Consider the following 12,734-nt stretch of genomic DNA (forward strand, 5'->3'; position numbering starts at 1 on the left):
GTGCCCAGTCCATAGCAAACATATAGGTCATTATGACATCTTTATTGTAACTTAGATTATTATTTTTCTCATATTTGCTCCCACTTCTAATTTATAGTGCCTTATTTTTCTGTAACCTTGTAAGCTGCCTTAAACCTTTTCTAGAATAAAATGGCCCACAGTGGACTAGTTCTATTTTAAAACTGAAAGACGTTGAGCAGAGCAAGAGAGAGGTTAACCAAGGGAAAAAAGCAGCAGGCAAACTATACAAATGTCAGCAGCTTAAACCTCAGCTTCCTCATCTGTAAAATACAGACCTCCAGCATTTTTGAGGGGCTCGAAATTATCTTTAGATAACAAATGTGAACATACTTTATAGATTGCAGAGCTCTGTGCAGCTTTGTTGTGATTATTTTAAAGCCATTATTAATTAAGGCGATTATGTAGTGCCAAGCTCTCGACCCAATCTTCATTTCCACCCAGTAAAAAGACCTTCCCCAGGAAGGACCCCGAGCCCAGGTGCTTCGGAGAGTGTTCTTGGGGGTCTCCTCCAACAAAGGACCATAATCCTCAGAGCAACACAGAAGCAATAGCCTGTCTTCAATTATGAGCCTGACAGGGTTCTGTTCCTGGGCCATTCCAGGGACCAGGAAACCTTGATCAAGACCTGGAAAATATCTGGTCAGCAAATCCTACTTACCTTAATGTTTCAGTATCCTTTGAAATGGTTGATGTGAGCATCTACACAAAATTCCACAGTGCAGGTCCCTTCACTGCATAAGTGTTCCCTTTTAGATTTGGGGACCCCAAGAGCACCCCATCTCCCGCTTGGAAATTTATAGAATCATCATCTAATTGTTGACCTAATCCCAAAATTAGAACCTCTTGGCAGGGGGAGATTTATGGAATGGAGGGCATGTGGACAGCCCTTGGTGATCACTGCCTAGCCATTCTTATTAACGAGCTTATTAGAAATAGTTCTGCTCTCAAGCAAATTGGGGCAGGAAAGAAAGACTGAGAACCACAGCCCAAATGATCCATTCTTATCAGAGATAAAGTAGATTTTTAAAGTGGTTTCTGGTCAGCAAATAAGTTTCAATCATCAGGCAAAGCTTCCCATAGATCCCACCAGCATCATGATCAAGGCCATAGACCAGGCAGTGCAGTCTTGAGGGTGAGAGAGAGCCCGAGCTATCTGTGTGGGAATGCTTGCTCCCCTGCATAGTGGCGGAGGGTCCTGGGCCAGACCCTGCACCTTACCAAATCTTGGCTCTGAAAAATGGAGATTATGAGGTTTACGTTACACTGTACACGTAAAGTGCAGAGCACTGGGCCCTGGGAGGTAGGAGAGGGAAGGAATGATCTTTATAACCTGGGCCCAGCCCTCCTTTCAAGCTTCATTTCCCCCAGCATACCTGTGTGCACCCACAAGGACTTCCCCCGGCCCTCTCATGTCTGTGACTTGGACATGCTATTCTAGAACACTCTTTCTTTCCTGGTTTGTGCATTGAACTCCTACTCTTTCTTCAGCATTCAGATGAGATTCACTTCTGAATGCCTTTCCTGATAGACACCAACAGATCCTTGCACTAACAGGATGTAGGGTTCTGTCCTCTTTGTCCCCCTACTGCTGCATACTCTGCGTTGCATTTTCTTTGTTTATATAAGATTTATTATTGGGTATTATGTTTATTTCATTTTAAAAAGACAAAGAAATTCCAATTTATCTTAAAAATAAAATGATAGCATATGGTAGAGAAGCTGTTAACATTTTTTTTATAATTTTAAACACCATTAGAAATTGTATGTTGTGAAAGACAAGCCAAGATTGCTAAATGTATATTTTTTATTGAGGTATAATTTACACTTACTGAAGTACTCAGATCTTAAACGTACTATTCAATCAGTTTTGACCAAGACCTAGCACATTTCAGTCACATCTGAAAATTCCCCAAGGGCCCTTTCCAGTCAGCACCCCCACCCCATCCTGCCACACCGTAGCAACCACTGATAGGATTTCTCTCGTTCTGTGCTACTGTTGCCTACTCTAGAAGCTCATAGAAATGGAATCATACAGGGTATACTTTGTCATATCCTGCTTCTTTCATTCAGTAATGCTTTTGAGACTCATCAACATTGTTGGCATGTATCAGTAGCCCATCTTTTAATTGTTTAGTAGTATTTCATCATACAAATACACCAAAACTTATTTAACTGTTTTCTACTGATGGCATCTATCACATTGTGGATTTTTTATTTTAATTTTTAAATTAGACAGTAAAATCAGCCTTTTTTTTTTCTTTTGGCATGCAAGTCTATGAATTTTAACACACACACAGACTTCTGTGACCACCACCAAAATCAGTAAGCAGACAGTTCCATCACCGTAGAAAACTCCCTACTGCTATTTCTTTATAGTCCCACTTCCCCCAAGCCCCAAGTCCCTCATGACTTTATACTTGTTCTTCATCACTAGAGCATCACATTGCATTTTACTTGTTTACATATATATCTGTTGTTCTCACTGTATGGTCAGCTCGTTAGAGTAAAGACCATATCTTATTCATCTTGTCTCCTCGAGACTTAGCACAGTACCTGGTACATACCAGATGCTTATTAAATACTTGAAGGATGAATGATTTAATGTCCATATAGCCACATAATGAATCCTTTCATAATTCTTAGGAGGGAAAGAGAAATAGAAAGCTGAAGGAAGCCAACATTAACTTTGTTCTAAGAAATCTTAGGCCTTTTTTTTTTTCCAGAGGAATAATGATTTTTATGATTGCAAGAAATTCTAAAGAGTGCTGTCTGGTGATTGCCACTTGAGAGAATACTTTGAGTCACACAAATTAAGTAAGCTCCCATAAATAAGGAATTCAGCAAATGTTTAATTATACTAAAAATATTACTGCTGGTAAGTTTGAACATGGAAATTAAAAAGGAAAAAGTTAAGCATGCTTCTTTGTCTATTACCTATTTCTATATTCCAGAAGTCTAAAACTCTCCCCCAGAGTCTCTAATATATTTTCCAGGTATTCTTAACTTTATAAGGATCCTCTACACTATATTTAGAGAAATTCAATATTCACACTGTTACTTTTGACTGAGGTTTCAGTTGCCATGTTTTTCCCTAAACCAGTGTCATCTTTATCTAAAATTTGTTTTACTAAAGCCATTAATATTGCAAGTGATACTTGGTTCTTGTAACTAGTGCCTTCCCTAGAGTATATTTAGTTCTTTTCAGCTTCAACTTTTTCTTTTTTTTCCCTTCAGTGTTTATTGGTGTTTCCTTTTTCATTAATCATAATACTGAAATGGCTCTCTACATATCCTTTTTATCCTCTTAATTTCACCCACCAGGACATTATCTCTTACAAATTGAGCCCTTTGCCAGTTTCATGTCACATTTCTTTAAGCAAATAAATGTTCTCCATATGCTTAGCATATACTCCTGAGTCCTGTAGCCTATTACCCCTTTTAAAACAGAAATGGGGAAACAGCTGTTTCTCAATTCCTATAAAGTATGTCCTGTTTTATAGATCATGCTGAGCAGCTCTGTTTTGATGTCTGCAATATTACTTGGTCCTTGAAATTGTGAATTTCCTGGACCTGAATTTTCCCTCTCACATTTGGGAAAGAGAGATTAATTCTACTAGTTGTTCCGTTATGTTATACAGGCCATGGGGTCTTCAATGTCATTTATTTTGGTAGCTACTAAAGTATCACGTGGAAGAAACGCCTTCTTCCTTATAGCACAACAAAATTTTGAACTCTTAAGATTGATATTGTGAAGTCATCTCATTCAGTGTTTCAGCAGCTATAGATTAAATATATTTGCAGATTGTGTGCTACATGCAGAGCAAATAAGGATGAAAGGACACCTTGCTCTCAGGTAGCCTACAGTCCAGTAGAGACAACAGATGCAACATAATGATTGTTCTAATCAAGGGATATCTAACCTCTTCCCTAAATGAAGAGTTGGCAAACTATGGCCTGAGATGGCTGCCTGTTTTTATATTAAACTTTTTTTAAAAGATTTTATTTATTTATTTGAGAGACAGAGAATGAGAGAGAGAAAGAGCACAAGTAGGGGGAAAGAAGAAAGGAAGAGGGAGATGCAGACTCCCTGCTGAACAGGGAGCCCGATGTGGGGCTCAATTTCCAGAACCCTGAGATGATGACTTGAGCTGAAGGCAGATGCTTAACCAACTGAGCTATCCAGACACCCCTATATATAAAGTTTTTTTGTAACATAACCATGCCTATTCATTTACATATTTTCAAGGGATACTTTCATTCGAGTTGTAATTCTGACAGAGATCATATGGCCCACAAGCCTAAAGTATTAACTACCTTGTTCTCTAATAAAAAAAAAAATTTGCCAGTTCCTGGCTTAGGAGAAGGAACATTAAGAAGTATATGTCAGCAAAGAATAGGGTAATGGAGAACACCTTGGAGGATGCCAGCATTTTAGGGGTTAGGTACAAGAAAAGAGTCCATGAAGTGATGGTTGAGAACCAAACCATAGCATACCAGAAAACAATGGAAGAGTGTTGGAAAGTTGAGGGTTGACATCAGTGTCAAATGCCCCAGCACAATCAAGTAAAATGATGATTATGATGACCATTTCCTGAGACTTTATTTGTGTGCCAGACTGTGTGCTAAGCAGTTTACATTCATTATGTCAGGACTCCATGTAACAACCCTGTAAGGTAACCCTATAATATCCCCATTTTATAGATGAGGAAATTTAGGCATAGAATAAGAAGTAACTTTTCCAAGGCCACACAACTTTAAATGGAAGAAGTGGGGTTCCAGTCCAGGGAGCCTGATTCTAAAGGGACTGTAATTTAATCCCTCTGCCATATCCAATTTGACAATTAGGAAATCATTGGTGTCCATAGCAAGAATAATTTCAGTGCCATGATGTAGGTGGAAGATAGCCCATAGAAGACTCACAGGCAGATCAATGGATGGATTGATGCAATAGATGGTAGAGTCTAGCATGTGTATGATCTGTGTTATGATTAAATGAAAGTACTATAACAATACAGTGAGGAAAGGAAGAATCATTCAGGAACATGTTAAGACAATTGATCAAATATTTGAAAAGGTACTAAATTAGAGCTTCATTTTATATCATACAACAAAAATCTACTTCATAGGATTAAAGTTAAATGTTTAAAAAAAGATTAAGCTGTAAAAAAAAAGATTAGATGAAAATATCTACTTTGCGTGGGGAGAACTTTTCAAAGCATAATTGCTTTGAAAAAAATATATATTTGATCTCCTTATAATTTAAGACATCTGTAGATCAAAAATAATTTTAAAAAATAAAAGATAAGATGGATCTGGAATCTTGATTAAGATGGTAGAGTAGGATCCTGACCTCACTTCCTTCCATGTACACACCAAGGTTCCAACTATATAAATATAGAGTCACCCTCTGAGAACAACCTGAAAACAAGTAGAATAGCTCTTCCACAGCTAAAAATATAAAGAAAAAATCACACTGAGAAGGATAGGAGTGGCAGTGACAGTCTGGTCAGGACCCACACCTCTGACATGGTAAGTCAAAAGCTGGAGGTATATCATAGGAATGATGGAGGTTCTCCCTGAGGAGCAAGGGGTTCAAGCCCTACATGGGGTACCCTGCCTCCCTGAGGACTTGAACTGAAAAGAGGAGCCCCCATAATATATGGTTTTGAAGATAAATGGGTCTTAACTCTGGGAGAACTGGAAGTCTATAGGAAGGGTCTGTGCACAGATGCACTCAATCCAAGACCCAGCACAGAGGCAGCAATTTGATAGGTGCCTGGGACATAAATGAAGGAGTTTTGTTGGCTAATACTAGAGTGTGTCAGAGGAGCAAGGATTGGTAGGAACTTATCTCTGGAACAAAAATCCTGGCAGGCACCATTTTTCTTGCCCTTTTTCTGCCTAGACAGCCTGACACTGTCAGACACTCATTCTGACACCCTCCATTTACCTTGCTAGCACTACTTGCCTTGTCCTGACATTCCCCTCCAGACTGCCCCATTCAACCCACCTACTCTAGCAGGTGCCCCTCCAAAGCAGCTCTTGCCCCACCACACTCAGCAGTGGAATTGGCCAGGACTGGCACCCTACCAGAGAAGTTCCAACACCGCCCACCAAGCCTCTGGGCGCCCTCAGCAAAGACTGGCATCCCCACAAAGTGACTTGTGCCCAGGAGGCCCAGTCCCAGCCTCCAGTGTGCCCACAGCAGTTGTGGCCTAGACACAATAAGAGGGCACACACAGCGCACATGAGAAACCCCTAGAGTGCTTGGTTTTGGTGACGGGGAATGGATCGTGCTTCTAGGCCCCACAGGACACTCTCTGCATAAGTCCACTCTTTCAAGACCAAGAGGTGTAGCTGATCAACCTAATACATAGAAACAGTCAGGCAAAATGAGGAAACAAAGGAATATGTTCCAAACAAAAGAACAAGATAAAACCTCAGGAAAAGAAACTAAATGAAACAGAGATAAGCAATCTACATGATAAAGAGTTCAAAGTAATGGTCATAAACATTCTCAGTGAACTCAGGAAAAGAATTGATGGGCACGGTGAGAACTTCAACAAAGAGATAGAAAATATAAAAAAGAAATAAGAGCTGAAAACTACAATAACTGAACTGAAAAATACATCAGAGGGAAACAACAGCAGATTAAAGAATGCAGAAGAATGGATCACTGATCTGGAAGAGGGTAGTGGAAATTGTCCAAGCTGAACATCAAAAAGAAAAAGAATTTTTTAAATGAGTATATTTTAAGAGACCCTTGAGACAACATCAGACATACTAACATTCACATGATAGGAGTCCTCGAAAGAGAAGAGAGAAAAGGGAAGAAAACATATTTGAAGAAAACAAATGAAAAATTCCCTAACCTGGGGAAGGAAACAGACACCCAGGTCCAAGAAGTACAGAGCCTCAAATAAGATGAACTGAAAGAGGTTCATGCTAAGGCAAATATTAAAATGCCAAAAATTAAAGGTAGGAAGAGAATCTTAAAAATAATAGGAAACCAACTAGTTACATACAAGGGAATATTCATAAGGCTATCAGCTAATTTTTCAGCAGAAACTTTGCAGGACAGAAAGGGGTGGCATGACCTTCTCAAAGTGCTGAAAGGAAAAAACCTAGAGCCAAGAATACTGTACCTGGTAAGGTTATCATTCAGAATTGAAGGAGAGATAACGTTTCCCATCAAATAAAAGTTAAAGGAGTTCATAGCACTAAACTGGCTTTTTAAGAAATGTTAAAGGAACTTCTTTAAGTGGAAAAGAAGGCCATAACTAGAAATAGAAAAATTATGAAAGGAAAAAAATCTTGCTGGTAAAAGCAATCGTATAGTAAAGGTAGTGGATGAAGCAATTATAAAGCTAGTATAAAGAATAAAAGACAAAAATCATAAAATCCACTATCACTACAGTAATTAAGGGATACACAGAATCCTTTAAAAATATATAAAATGTGACATCAAAAACAAAAATGTAGGGTCAGCCTTGGTGGCTCAGCAGTTTAGCACCACCTTCAGCCCAGGACGTGATCCTGGAGATCCAGGATCAAGTCCCATGTCAGGCTCCCTGCATAGAGCCTGCTTCTCCTTCTGCCTGTGTCTCTGCCTCTCTCTCTCTCTCTTTCTCTCTCATGAATAAATAAATAAAATCTTTGAAATAAAAATGTAGTGCTTTATTTTCTTTTTAAGATTTTACTCATTTATTCAGGAGAGACACAGAGAGAGTGGCAGAGACATAGGCAGAGGTAGAAGCAGGCTCCCAGAAGGGAGCCCAATGCAGTACTCGATCCCAGGACTCCAGGATTACGCCCTAAGCTGAAGGCAGACACTCAACCACCGAGCCACCCAGACATCCCCAAAATGTAGTGCTTTAAAAATGTGTTCAAACTTAAGTAATTGTCAACTTAAAAAAGCTAAAATAGACTGCTATATACATACAGTGTTATATATGTATCTTAATGGTGACCACAAACCAAAATCTTTAGTAGATACACAAAAAATAAAGGGAAAGGAATCCAAACAGAGTACCAAAGAGAGTCATCAAATCACAAGGGAAGAAGAAAGGAACAGAAGAACTGTAAAAACAACCAGGAAACAATTAACAAAATGGCAGAAGATACATACTTATCAATAATTACTTGAAGCATAAATGAACTAAATGCCCCAATTAAAAGACAGAAGGTGACTGAATGGCTTTTTAAAAACCATCTATGCGCTGCCTATAAGAGACTCACTTCAGACCTAAAGATACACAGAATGAAAGTGAAAGGAGAGCAAAATATATTCCATGCAAATGGGAATGAAATGCTGAGGTAGCAATACTTATATTGTACAAAATGGACTTTAATATGAAGATGGCAACAAGAGACAAAAGGCATTACATAATGATAACAGGATCAATCCAACAAGAGGATATAACAATTGTAAATATCTATGCCCCCAACATAGGAACATGTAAATATATAGAGTAAATATTAAAATACATGAAAAAGGAAATTGACAGCACTATAGTAATAGAGGACTTTAACACTCCACTTATATCAATGGATCATTCAGATAGAAACTTAATAAGGAAATAGGGGCTTTAAATAACATATCAGATCAGATGTACTGAATAGACATAGAAATCATTTCATCCAAGAATAGCAGAACACCCATTTTTTTTCAAGAGCACATGGAACATTCTCCAGGAAAGATCACAGATTAGGTCACAAAAGTCTTAATAAATTGAGAAGATTGAAATCATATCAAACATCTTTTCCAACCACAATAGTATGAAACTAAAAATCAGTTATAAGGAAAAAAAAACTGTATAAAACACAACACATAAACAAAACACAACATTCTACTAAGCAACCAGTGGGTCAATAAAAATAAAAAATCAGAGGAAATTAAAAAATAACTTGAGACAAATGAAAATGGACACACAATATTCAAAAATCTACGGGACACAGCAAAAGCAGTTCCAGGACAGAAGTTTATAGCAATACAGACTTACTTCAAGAAACAAAAATCTAAGACCAATATAACCTTATACCTAAAGGAACTAGAAAAACAAAACTTGTATGTGGAATCTAAAAAAGCAAAACGAACAAAACAGACTCACAGATGCATAGACTCATAAAGAAATGGTGGTTGCCAGAAGGGAAAGGGTGGGGAATGGGTGAAATAGGTGAAAGGGATTAAGAGGTATAAATTTCCAATTACAGCATAAGTAAGCCAAAGAGATGTAAAGTACAGCACGGGGAATATAGACAATAATATAATAACTTTGTATGGCACAGATGGTGACTAATTGTGGTGATCATTTCATAATGTATATAAATGTCAAATCACTATGCTGCACACCTAAGGCCAGTATATTGTGTGTCAGCTATGCTTCAGTAATAAAAGAAGATTTAACAACTTTACAAATTAACCTCAAAATTTAAAAAACTCGTACAAATTAATAAGGAAAACATCAAAACTCTTCTTGACGAATGAATATTAAGAATATTCTATTCATATAAGAAACATTGCATGGTTTTTTTTAAGATTTTATTTATTTATTCATGATAGACAGAGAGAGAGAGAGAGAGAGAGAGAGAGGCAGAGACACAGGCAGAGGGAGAAGCAGGCTCCACGCAGGAAGCCTGACGTGGGACTCGATCCTGGTTCCCCAGGATCACGCCCTGGACTGAAGGCAGCGCCAAACCGCCGGGCCACCAGGGCTGCCCCATTACATGGTTTATAAGAAGTAAAATATTCCCTCAGTCATAACCAAATGAATGCCAATTAAAATGCAGTCATTTTTACCTATTGGCAGTATTTAAAAATTCAGTACTTACTAAAGTGTGATGAAACAAGTTTTTTTTTTTAAATATATGTTGATGACTTAAAAATTGACCTGAAACTTTCTGGAAAACAGTTAAGACTCTTAAAAAACATACATACCTCATTACAATGCAACTTCCTCTGAGAAATCTACTCTAATTAGAAATGCATAAAATCTAATCTGAAATACGTAAAATCTAAAAATATATTACAAAGGCAAAATATTGTAAATAATGTAAGTAATGATAGAATAACAAATAGAGTATTGCAAACAAAGGCAACAAAAATGTCCTTCAAGACTACTGTGAGAAAGTACTCATGATATATGAAAAGATACTTATGTAAGATACATAATTTCAGGGGATCCCTGGGTGGCGCAGCGGTTTAGCGCCTGCCTTTGGCCCAGGTCGCGATCCTGGAGACCCGGGATCGAATCCCACGTCGGGCTCCCGGTGCATGGAGCCTGCTTCTCCCTCTGCCTGTGTCTCTGCCTCTCTCTCTCTCTCTGTGTGACTATCATAAATAAATAAAAATTTAAAAAAATATGTAAAGATGTGTACATAAGTGTACACCTACATACATATACATACACAGAGACAAAACGAAAAGTGGAAGTGAACGTTTCAAAATTGTAATAGTGGTTCTCTTGTTCTAGCAGGGCCATCTTTTTATAGTGGTACCAAATTTTTCTGAAATCTCCACAATTAGTCTGTATTACTTTTATATCAGGGGGAAAGGTTTAAAAAATTTTTAATGATGACCTCACCAAATTGTTAGTATAGAATTGACAAAACTCTTTAGCCTCTTTTATTTATTCACCCCATTAGACTATTTTACATCTTAGTTTTATCCCAGACTGTTATGTAAAACATCAGAGTTATGATTCTTAAAGAATCCTTCTATATATTTCCCATGCAGTTGGTAATTAGTTGATAGGTTAATATCGTAAAGCCCAGTTTCCAGTAGGAAACTATAAGGATGATGCAAATAAAGTACCTTGTTCTAAACTACACAAAAAGGCAGGTAATTTCTGGCTGTTTCCACTGAAAAGCTAGGTAAGAAAGTTATTAAGCATTCTGACTCAGGGCATGTGAACATTACATCCACTTTTAATGATTCACAAGCTTCACATTAAGGGTATACATTAAGTAATCTAATAGGTAGTAAAGCCTCTGAAGGCTATAAGGCAGTCTTAATAGAAACAATGTGCTTTTACATTGTAACATTTCTCTTCCTTGGGATCACACTCTATAACAAGGGTGAGTGGGTAACAAGTCTAGCTGCAGCCTCATAGGCTTTTTCCTTATGAAATGTCTGTTCAGGGGACGTGATGTAACTTGCATACCCATATAATAGGCCATGTTCACCTATATTTTTTTTTAATGTTACCCAATCCCTCTATACTTTAACATTCTACCTCACTCTGGAAATTTTGACATGTCCAGGGTATATATAGCATTCTTAATAGAAATTGGCCTGAACCAGAAGAGAATCATAAATCACAGCAGTATGACTTCATAAGTCCACAAATGAGAAAACTGGCATAGAGTAAGTGATTTTCCCAAGATCACAAAAGTTGGAACTAGAATGTAAGCCTTCTAGGACCTCTTTCATCACTCCTCTCCACTGGCACTTCCCAAAATGTGTACACAGAGCACCGTTCTGGGAGCTGTTAACAGTTGTGCTGCAAAGAGCAGAGTTCAGAGGTGAAATAAGCCTAAGGATGACTTCATTTCCATTCCCACACTTGGAGAATAGTAATGCATACTAATACATTGAAGAACCCCTGCAATAAGACAGATACTGAACCAGACGGGGTGTGGGAATGAAAAGCATAAACCAGAAGTAGTCTAGCAAACCAGATATATTCTCTGCCCAGCTATGTAGGATAGAAGCAGGGATAATGAGGAAGAGTTAGATAATCTGGACTAAGTGGGTATTTTTGGTGTTGGATTGTATTTTGGAGAAGGGGAGCTGCTCACCACATGCATCAGCTCTGGCTCCAATTAGATGAGTGTGGTCAAATTTTAAAACACATTATTATGTTAAACTGGGCTCTATCCACAAAGCCCCATGGATTTCAATATCCTGCTTAGAGACCACTACCACCAGAGAGCCATAAAGTTTGCTTTCCAAGTTAGAGGAGCAGTATTGCATAGGGGTTAAGGGACTCTGAATTAGCACTGCGTACGTAGATCCAAATCCTGGCTCTCTCATTAACCTTGGGCAAGTGCCTCAGTTTCCACCTCTGTTAGAGAGAGGTGGTAATAATGCCCATTTCCTAAGGTTGATATGCAAATTAAATGAGTTAAAGTAGGTAGAGCATTTATAATAAGGACTATGTAAGTGTTTTTACCATTATTTTTAGCTTCTATTCCAAGAACAGAGAAATTATAAAGCAGTGCTTCTAAATGTATAAAGTATGCTCATCCAATAAACATAATAATTCTACTAAGACCCAAAATGCCACAGCCAGCACCTTTGGCTCTACTTACCTAACTCTGACTGCAGAAGTTAACCAGAAAAGATTAAATTGAAGTTACTCATAGTTTGAAAATCGCCCCCCAAATATGTAAATGTACCAATATTTAAATTTGAAAGGAAGAAAGGTGTAACTCTAACATTCAAGACTGAAGTTGAGGCCATCTTGCCCAACCTGACTTATATATATATATTTTTTTTTAATCTAAAAAGAAAATAAGATTTTTAAAAATGCCTTATTGAACAGACAACAGCCAGGTATTGGTTCCGCCTACAAAGTTGTCCTTTGATATCTGCATGACCTTTACTGTGTTTTTGTAACTTAAAGATAGGACAGGTCCTGTGGCACCATGATTTTTTACCTTAAAGGTCCTTTCTCTGTATGGCTCAGGCTTAAGTGTGAGAGTTCACACAC

The 12,734-nt window shown here is 37.9% G+C and overlaps 1 protein-coding gene across 6 annotated transcripts in view; it reads left to right on the forward strand.

The window, feature by feature from the left end:
• The window catches only part of CMSS1 (cms1 ribosomal small subunit homolog), a 378,726-nt gene that overhangs the window by 317,846 nt on the left and 48,146 nt on the right, over positions 1-12,734 (forward strand). The window lies entirely within an intron of this gene.

Source organism: Canis lupus, chromosome 33 (genome assembly GCF_011100685.1).
Source record: "Canis lupus familiaris isolate Mischka breed German Shepherd chromosome 33, alternate assembly UU_Cfam_GSD_1.0, whole genome shotgun sequence".
Taxonomy (NCBI): domain Eukaryota; kingdom Metazoa; phylum Chordata; class Mammalia; order Carnivora; family Canidae; genus Canis; species Canis lupus.